Source organism: Marmota monax, unplaced genomic scaffold (genome assembly GCF_021218885.2).
Source record: "Marmota monax isolate L192 unplaced genomic scaffold, Marmota_monax_Labrador192_F-V1.1 WCK01_AAM20220418_F8-fsc00019, whole genome shotgun sequence".
Lineage (NCBI taxonomy): Eukaryota > Metazoa > Chordata > Mammalia > Rodentia > Sciuridae > Marmota > Marmota monax.
Genome location: NW_026695242.1, coordinates 3,328,326 through 3,337,595, shown reverse-complemented (window position 1 = coordinate 3,337,595; position 9,270 = coordinate 3,328,326). Strand labels below are relative to the sequence as shown.

The window sequence follows — 9,270 nt, the reverse complement described above, 5'->3', positions numbered from 1 at the left end:
GCCAAACCCTCTTATTTTCTTTAAATTGAAAAACATCATATCTTTCCTATCCTGTTATAATTTTTTTGAAACTTTCTGAAAATGGATTTGTTCTGTGTGTGGTTGTTTAAAGAAACTAGTCCAGTAAAAGCAGCCTGGGTAAGTACACTTTATTTTATTTTTTTTCCTGAGCAGTGATTTTTCTTTTTGCAGTTTGGAACTGGAGGCGAATGAAGGTCCCCCTGGTGCCCTGGTAGCTGCATCCCCTCTTTTAGCATTTTTTCAAAGGGCACAGGCCAATCTGCCCATAATGAGCTTGGAAAGTGAGGATGAAGTTCCTGATAATATGACACAAATTTCTTTACTTTTGCTCCTTATTTCGTCTTAATTAGTCCCTGTAGAAAGGATTGATTTTTGAGAGGCTTGTAGTGAACATCTGTTGGTATTCCTGGGGTCATTCTTAGCCTGTCCTGTGTTTGACATTTCTTGTAAAAGAGGAGGCATTTGTTCATATTGACATTAGCTGCCTCTGTATCTCTCCGTGGTACAGATGGTCTGTGAATAAAGACATCAAGCTAATAGGCAAGATGACAAGCTTCAATAGAGCCGGGGCTCCTCGCGTTTAAATGGCAGGGCAGCATAGATTGCTTCTGCTGCCGAGGCTGGGGCCTGTGGGCAGCAAGGCATATGGAATAAGTTACCAATGAAGAGGCCTCCTGGAAAATGACTAACAATCTCTCCCTGAAACTCTAAGGGCTTTTATTATTATTATTTTTGGTCCATACAGTATGTCAAGTTCCCAAGTTATGCAGGGTCAGGGAGGAAAGGCACAAACTGGATTTTCTGCCTGTCCTGTGGCCATCCATTTCTCTCCCCTGAATTGGCCATGCAAATCTCAGAGGGAGCTATTGTTCTTGCTGTCTGGGTAAAGGATGGTTGTGTTCCTGCTTCCAAAGGAGGATGGCCTCTCTGCAGGTTCAGAGACTGTTTTCCTACCCCTGTGGAACCATATCTTCCCAGGGGATCTCCAGGAAAGCAGCACTCTGGAACCTTGTAATTCTTTTCATTTCTGAGGTTCTGGGCTTTCTCCCAAATGCACATCCCAGTGTGTTATAATGATCCATCATGGCTTTGGCATATGTATATTCGTCTCAATTGAAGTCCATTTATAGTTTAATCATGAACCACCTATGAAGACAGAGGTTTTGGGGTTGACTCTCACCATTGTGAAATGCTACATCTTATGTGACCTCGTCCAAGTGTAAAAAGGGACTCTGCCAGTTCTGGAGTAGGGAGTGGATAAGATCCCCATTTGTTTGGGTCCTTTATCACTTGTATCCTTTCAACTTCTATGTCCCCAGATGCTGGATTCCTAACTTTTTAAAAGCTGTTCTCCTATAGCATGCTCCCCCAAATTAATTACATATTCTCTCCCCTCGCCTGGGTTTAACTCTACTGCACCTTCATTAATTTCTGGGTACACATTGGTAACATGTCTATATGTACTGTTGATTTTTAAATTTGTACACTACCTCGTTCCATGGATGATTTGAGGTCGCTTATCAGGAAAAAGATATAAAATAGGACCTATGCAGTACAATGGAAAATGTTTTAAAAGGATGGTGAGAGAGGAAATGCTTTTCTACAATACAGAGATAAAACAGTACATGCTGTTCCTTGTAGATGGCAGTAGAGCAGGATTATTTTGAGTCCCTACATACCAAGGACTTAAATGGAGACCAAAGTCTTTACATGAAGTGCAGGGTGAGGGGTTGACTGTGGAGCTGGACAAGTCAATAAAAACACAATATATTGCTTGCCAATTGTTCTTTCTTTGTCTTAGACATTAGGTGGTATGGATTTTCCATGTCCTGTCCCTTACTTCACCCATACGTGGGATCTCCACTTGCCAGCTCACATGAAGGAACATGGTTGGGAGAAACTAGAAATACGAGGAGATATGACAGAGAAGGCAACAGGAGAGAACAGGGACCGGTGGGAAGAGAGAGGAAGGAGAGAAGGAGTCCTCTAATTAGCCTGGATAATGGTAAGATTAATGAGGTGCCCTAGCTAACGAGGCAATTATCTGGCAGAGGTGGTGTTCAGTATTTCCAGCCCACCTCTGCGAGCTTGAGGTACCATTGTGGGAAACTGAATAAGAAACCTGAGGAAAGTGAATTGGGCTTCCAAAAGGCTGAGGCCAGAAAACAGTAGATATACAACGCCTGTCAGACAGGGACAGAGCCTTGCCTTGGTTTCTCTGTTAGGACTGTGTCTTGATCCATGTTTCTACTCTCCTGATTCCCCAGTGGGTTATCATAAAAGAATAGGAAACTTCTCCCCTGGCTTCATTCTGTCTCACAGAATTTCTTTTTGCCTTTCTTTCCTTGCGAGGAATCATTCCTACTCTCCCCATTGTGGTGAACCTCAACCATGGGGCCCAGGTCTTAGATTTAACTCTTCTCTATGTGAATTTAGAAGGATTTTTTTTTTTTTAATTTCAGACTAAGAACTCCTTAATAATGGAAATCAGTATCTTTTATATTAGGAGCTTCTCAACAGGAGCAATTATTTCTCTCCTCTATTGTCCTCTGAATCCCATTATGGTTTCCATGGAGGACCCTACATCCCCTCATTCCACAAATATTTAGAGAGACCTCATGTGCCAAATACTGTTCCAGGCAACAGAGATTCAGCCATGAGCAGAGACTGAGCTCCGGCCCAAGGAGCTTACCTTCTGGGTTGGAGGAGGTAAGAGACAGAGAATAATCATATAAATAAAAGTGTGTCAGAAAGGGTAGTATGGACTTGGTGTGCAGGAGGTCATGCTGGTTCATGCAGGGTGATCAGAGGTGGCCTATTTGAGAAGCTGACATCTGATGCCAGGTCCTAGGACATAAAATTATTTGAATAAAGGGATGAGAATTCTGAGCAGAGGGAATAGCCAAGTGCATTGTTGCTAATCTCTGGTGTCTTGAAGGGAGTGTGAGTACTGACGAGCAGCGTCCCAGGGGGCCCAGGGACACCTGATCATCTTGCGTCTCAGAATCAGATGCTTCAGCATCTGCTGTGGCAGATTGTCTCCTGCTTGGGCTGCATCCAAACTCACTTGGTGCCGCCAGTCCTTTCTACTCCATCAGTACCTTCAAGTGTCTTCTTCCTCCTGCCTGTCCACAGGGTCTTTTCAGACTCTGGAACCAGTCAGTCGGGGTTCAAATCCTGTCCCTGACACTTGGCCATTATATGCCATTAGGCAATTTATTTAATTTCTTGTTTCTGTGTATCATGTTTTATAAAGTAAAAATATTGTCCCTAGCTCAGAGATTAGAGTTTGTACATGAAACTGCTTAAAATAAACTTGTACTTAGTGCTATATTACTGTTGCTGTCATTAATTTGTTAGTAAATACAAAATTTTTCCTATACTGTAAAGCCAGCCCCCTCTTGGGAGCTGGTCATTTTCTTGTACGCTCACAAAATGAGGGATAGATGCAGTTGAACTGTAACGTGAATGCTATGTTTTTTTTTTTTAAATTTATTTTTTTTTAATCAGGACTGTCTTTTTGGATTCTGCTCTGAGCCACATTAAGCACATCTCAACCTCAAGGTTGTAAAGCTGATTCAAAATTTTCAGATCACTTTTATCCTCATGGTTCATGGAGACAAGGTTTTTTCTCCTTAACTCCAGTTTCCTTCAAGGCAGGGATAAAAGCTTCCCCTCTTTTGTCTCCTGAATTATGCAGGACTAACCAAAGAATGCCCAGATCCTGGGATAGAGGGGGGTTACTCTGTGATTATTGAGTTTTCCAGAAAATTATTGCCTGCTCATACTGTCAGACTGTCCTCTCGTGTTGTTTAGTACATCCCAGCACAAAGCTGTGTCCTCCGTTCTGTTCTCTGGGGAGGCAGTGGGGTGAGGTGGTAACACACTCGGCCTCAGGGTCCATAGTGTATGAGCTTGAATTCCACTTGTCCTGTGACTTTGGAGATGATAGTGATCCCAACCTAAGGAGGGTTAATGTGTAGCACTTAGAAAAGTGCCTGATGAGTGGTCTAGCAGGTATTAGCCATTGATATTATTGTTATTGATATACCTTCAGTGTGTTCCATGCCTAGAACAGACAGGCAGTTTAGGACAGCCCTAGCTTTTCTGAATTTCTGAAATGAATGCTTGCACTGAAAGGTGGGTGAGAGGCAGCATTCTATGGTGTCTAAGAAGCTGGTGTTATTAAGGTGCAGGATCCTGGCCTAGGCAGGTGGCAGTGCCTCTAGTCTTGTCTCGTAGTCTAATTGGCTGTTTCAAATTTTCCATCACCTCCATGGGATAAAAAATGTCCTGAAAACTTGCCATCTTCCTGTATACTTCAAGCACTGTGCCATATAGAGAATCCAGTAAGGATTTGCAGAATCAATTTTCCTGTTAGGCAGATGGTAGGATAGATGGATGGAATAAATGAGAGATGAGCCAGCTCTCTTTTTCTTATATATTAAAAATACCTTAGAGATGAGAGTCCTTTAACTTGCCACCCACCCCTGGACATCTTTTTAACCTTTCATTTTCCTTGCTTCCTCTGGCCTCAATTCTTCATTTCCTGCTTGCTTTCTTCTTTTCCTCTGCTACTTCTTCCACCATGTCTGGGCCCAACCATGCCCTGCCATGTCTACTATGATCTCAGGATCAGGTACTAAGTGCCCCCAAATCCCTTAAAAGTCCAAATCTAGAGCACAGTGGCCCAGGTGGATGGGGCTGGGGTTTGGCTCTCTTTCCTTGGTATCTATTCCCCTCAGGGTGACCCAGAAGCATCTGCTAGGCCTCCCTCCCTCGCTCCCGCACCCTCCCTGGTGATGTTCTGCTAACAGTCTTTGCCAAGTGTATCATGGCTGAAACGGATGCTGCCAGCCCACATGAAACTCACACCTTTTCTCGGGCTGCCTCTCTACTCCACACTTACTGCCGTTTAAATGTCACCGCTATTGAACAAACAGTGCAGTAATGTGTCGGGGAGACAGCTAATGCTATATTTTGGTAAGTTCGTATCAAAAATGTCTCTGGCAAGCTATTTGCCCTTGATAAAAGGAATCTTGGTCTTGCTGGCAAAATTCAGTAGTATTTAAACCAGGCTAAACCCTGGGGACTCTGGCCCCTGTGGGAGTCCTGAACCCAGCCCCTTTGGTCCAGAAGAAATGCAGGTTGGGTTGGCACCAGCATGCCTGAGCAGTGTAGATTTTTTCCAGCTGTGGACTGCTCCCAAAGACTCTGAGAAGGACACACTTCTCATCTGGAAAATGAACTTCCATGCATTGTCAGCCTGCTCCTTAAATAATCTCACCAACCATCTGTGGATAATCGCTTGTGGGTAGCTTGTAAACAGCAGCTGGGGGCTGCCCCGTCTCTTTCCTTTCTATTACAAAAGCAGAGATTGGGTCCACATCCTCAGTAGAAAAGTGAGCGGTGTCCATGTTTCTAATGACATTTCTGCTCGGCTAAGAAGATAATTCCATGAAATATCTTTCAATCAGGAACTCTGAGAAGCTTTGAATTCAAGAAGAATTAAAAATCTGAGTTCTTTTTCTCATTTATATTTTTTTAAAAATTTTCTCTTCCTGCTCCTGCTACAAACACCTAATTGATTTTACTCACTTCAGTTGACTGTGATAGAAATAGCAGCAAACACTTTTAACACTTTTCTTGGGCTAGAGCGGAGGGTGAGGGGGTTGGCTGAGGGGAAGCTTAGGCAGGTATGTCTTTGTGTTTGGCTGGCATTGTGTGTGGAGAGGACCAGGACAATTTTCAGTCTTCAGAGGTCCCTCTCTTTATCACAGCACTTTGTAATGAGGCTGCCTCTCGTTCAGTTAAGTGCTGATAAAAAAGTGTTTATGAGGACAGCTTGCCTAGTTTCAAGACTATATAATTTGGAAGTTATATGTACTAATTAGATTTTAATATCCATTTTCTTTCTCATTGTATCACACCTGAAGTGATGAAAGATTCTTTAACAAAAAATATTAAGCTATTAGTGGTTTCACGGGTGCCCTGAGTGAAAATGGCAACCATCTGTCCAGCCAGGAAACCAAAGCAAAGTGAAGATGGGCGCAGTGGTCGCAACCAGTCTGTCTTTCCCCTAGGGAGAAGGCTGTGACGGCTGCCAGTGATCATGCCCCACATCATGACCACATCAAACCAAAGGGTCAGAGCTTCAAGTCACTCCAAAGTAGAGTAGCTCCAAAGACCATGGTGACCTCCTAGTTTCTATGAAGAGGACATTTCTTTACACTCGGGGTATAATCCCCAAATGATTTTCTTACCCTGTTCTTGTCAAAAATTCTTTCCCTTGCCATTGCTTGAGGGAACCAATATAAAATCCCAAGGAGGTGTTCTGTTTTCTGGTGAGGGGAATAATCTCGAACTCTGAGAAGCTGACTCCCTTTTCCATGTGCCTCAGGGAACTGTGGGATTCCATGCAGTACAACAGAGGGGTGTTAAGACCTTGCCCTGGGCTTCGACAATCACATCCCACACATGCAGGTTGATGGGGGGGTGGGTATATCCAGATTCACAGATGAGATGGAGCTTTGTGAGAAAAGCATCATGATGTGTCCAGCCTCAGGGACACTGAGGATGTTCACGCTGGAGCTGGCTGTACCTGCCAGTTGTTTCACCTCTGTTCACTACCTTCCTGCCTTCTGTACCTGCCTCCTCTTTCTTATCTCTACTTCTGCCCCCTCCACTATTGTCTTTCCATCTTTTGATGCATTAGATTCTTTTTGTTTCTCTCATGCAAGGGGCCCCCCTACGGCTGCCCTGCCTACTGAAAAAGTTGCTTTCAGCTGAGGCTTTCTTAGCCATTTAGCTGTGAGAAGAATTATGGAGTTGTATGCGAACCACACAAGAGTGGTTATGACAGGCTCTCTGCATGGAGTGAGAAAAGCTTGATCTTGAGCAAAAGGCTCCCAGCATTCTTCCTGATACCATGAAATCAAAAATTAACCCAAAATCACCCTTACCTAGATTGTGCTGAAGGTTGGATCCTCCTCAGACTGGACTCCTGATTGAATGCTTTCATAAAATTGAGCCTGAGGAGCACATTGCGACTTTTTAGGTCACCCATTCATAAAGCCTAGTAGGTGGATACAAAATCCTAGTTTGTTCACATAAGATGTGCCGAGTGGATACTCACTATGCAGACATTGTGAACCCTGGCATTCACTGAGGGGGACATGGGGATACTGTGTGATGCTGTGTACCTACCCAATCACTGTGGCAAGTACACAGCAAGTTAAAAACAAGGTGTTTTTGTTTTTGTTTTCAATTTGCTGTTACCAGATGATCTTAATAAATACTTCACCTTGTTTTATAAAATGCAAACTATCTCAAAAAAAAAATATGAGGACAGGTTGAGTAAGGACCAAAGTATTTCAGATTTTGGTATATTTGCATATACATAATGAGATGCTTTGGGGTGTGGACCTGAATCTAAACCTGAAATTCATTTATGTTTCTTATACACACATAATGTTCCTAATAATTATGTTTGATACAGAGTTCCCTCTGTGGAATTTCCCACTTGCAGCATCATGTTGGCCCTTAAAAAAAATTGAAGCATCTCAGATTTTGGATTTTTAGATTAGGAAAGTTTAACCTGTATATACATGTGTGTGTATACACATGATATACACACACACATGTGTTTGCATGCACACACACATGTGCATACACATAGTAGAAGTCCTCTTTTCCAATTTGGTGCATTCACCAACACCTGCCATCTTTCTGTGAAACAGAGGCAGGCACATCTCTGTGCATGTGCACAGCTGGGCACTCCTACCACCAGGTGAGCTCTGTTGGTGGAGTTTATCCCCAAACCTATTTAACATGGGTTGTGTTTATATTGCACTAATGTAGTTTAATTAAATGTTATACAACCATTGAAATGTGAGACTGCAGAGAACTTTCTTTCCTATGAAAACTAAGGTGAATGTTTTGGAAAGACTCAAGGAGGTTTAGTTTAAAACCACACATGCACGCACACACAATCGATTAAGTGTGGACAAGGCAGCCATAAAAGTTTGGGAGGAAAAAATAATCATAAAATTCTAGGCATCTGTACCCAGATTGCCTTGCAAGTGTTTCTAAGTTCTATTCCCCCTTTCAAGAAAGTAAAACAGAACATTTTAAAAGGTATATAATGAGAGTAGTTTGTATGAAATCATCCATGCCAAGCTCCATTCCACAGACCCACACTCAAAAGAAAAGGCGTCCTTTCTCCTCAAAAGATCATCAAATTAATTTGATTCACATGATTTAAATTAAAGTCTTGAAGTGCAAGTGTAGCATTTTGCCCAACTTTAAAAAAAAAAAAAAATAGCCACTCAGGTCACAGTGTATAAAATGCATCTGCTCTAATACTTTGCCCATAAAAACCTAAGTCTGCTAGTGGTGTTGGGAGGAGAAAGAAGAAAATTGGCAAAGAAAGTCATTCTCCAGCAACTTGTCAGCATGCTTTTTCTTTTGCTGTTGAGCTCTGGTTCTGGAGGGTAACAGGAAAAGCAGACATTTTCCTGGAGGTGTATGCAGAGGAAAGGGGCGGGGGGTGTTCCAGGCTCTCAGGGCTGCATTCCTGCCCTAGGGCTGTGTTCTGCCCGCTCCAGCAGCACAGATGGAAAACACTGCATGGTTGGTGTGGACGGGGACAATAAAGAGAGGGGGGCTGACGTTCTGTCAGCACTCTCCAAGTCAAGAACGTTGGAGGTGGCTGTGAGGCGGTTGGGGAAGCTGGCGTCTGATGTCAGTCCACGCAGCTGGCTTGTCAACAGAGAGCTCCCACTTGCAGAAATTAAAAGCAAACTTTAAAAGCTGCCACTCGGAGAATGTACAGGAGGTGGTAGCTCAGTGAGAGTCCAGGTGACAAAGAACACAAAGTAAAGCCCATCACTTGACATTAATCATGGAGGGGCTGATGTTTGCAGTTCCCAGGTGAAAAAGCCTTGCCTTGAAGTCCATCCTTGAAATCTGCAAAGATGTCCAAAGATGGTAGGGTGGCCTTGGGACTGTCCCTGTTGGTGGCATACCCTGAGTACGAGGCCACAGGCTCTGTGTTGTTGACATGATTCTCCTTTGTCTAGTCCACAGCCCATCAGGGAGGCACTCATTAAAGAATTGCAAGCATCAAGCATGACATATTTCATATGATGCAAACTTGTTTACTAGGAGACCTCCTGTCAGTGTTCCGAGGAACATCTATGATATTCTAACATCTGTGAGGGTTGTAGAATCTACTTAGAGATTAGTTTG

General features: G+C 43.2%; 1 protein-coding gene across 9 annotated transcripts in view; it reads left to right on the top strand.

Annotated features, from left to right (window-relative positions):
• The window catches only part of Lrmda (leucine rich melanocyte differentiation associated), a 1,020,522-nt gene that overhangs the window by 639,119 nt on the left and 372,133 nt on the right, over positions 1-9,270 (top strand). The gene's annotated exons all lie outside the window — the stretch shown is intronic.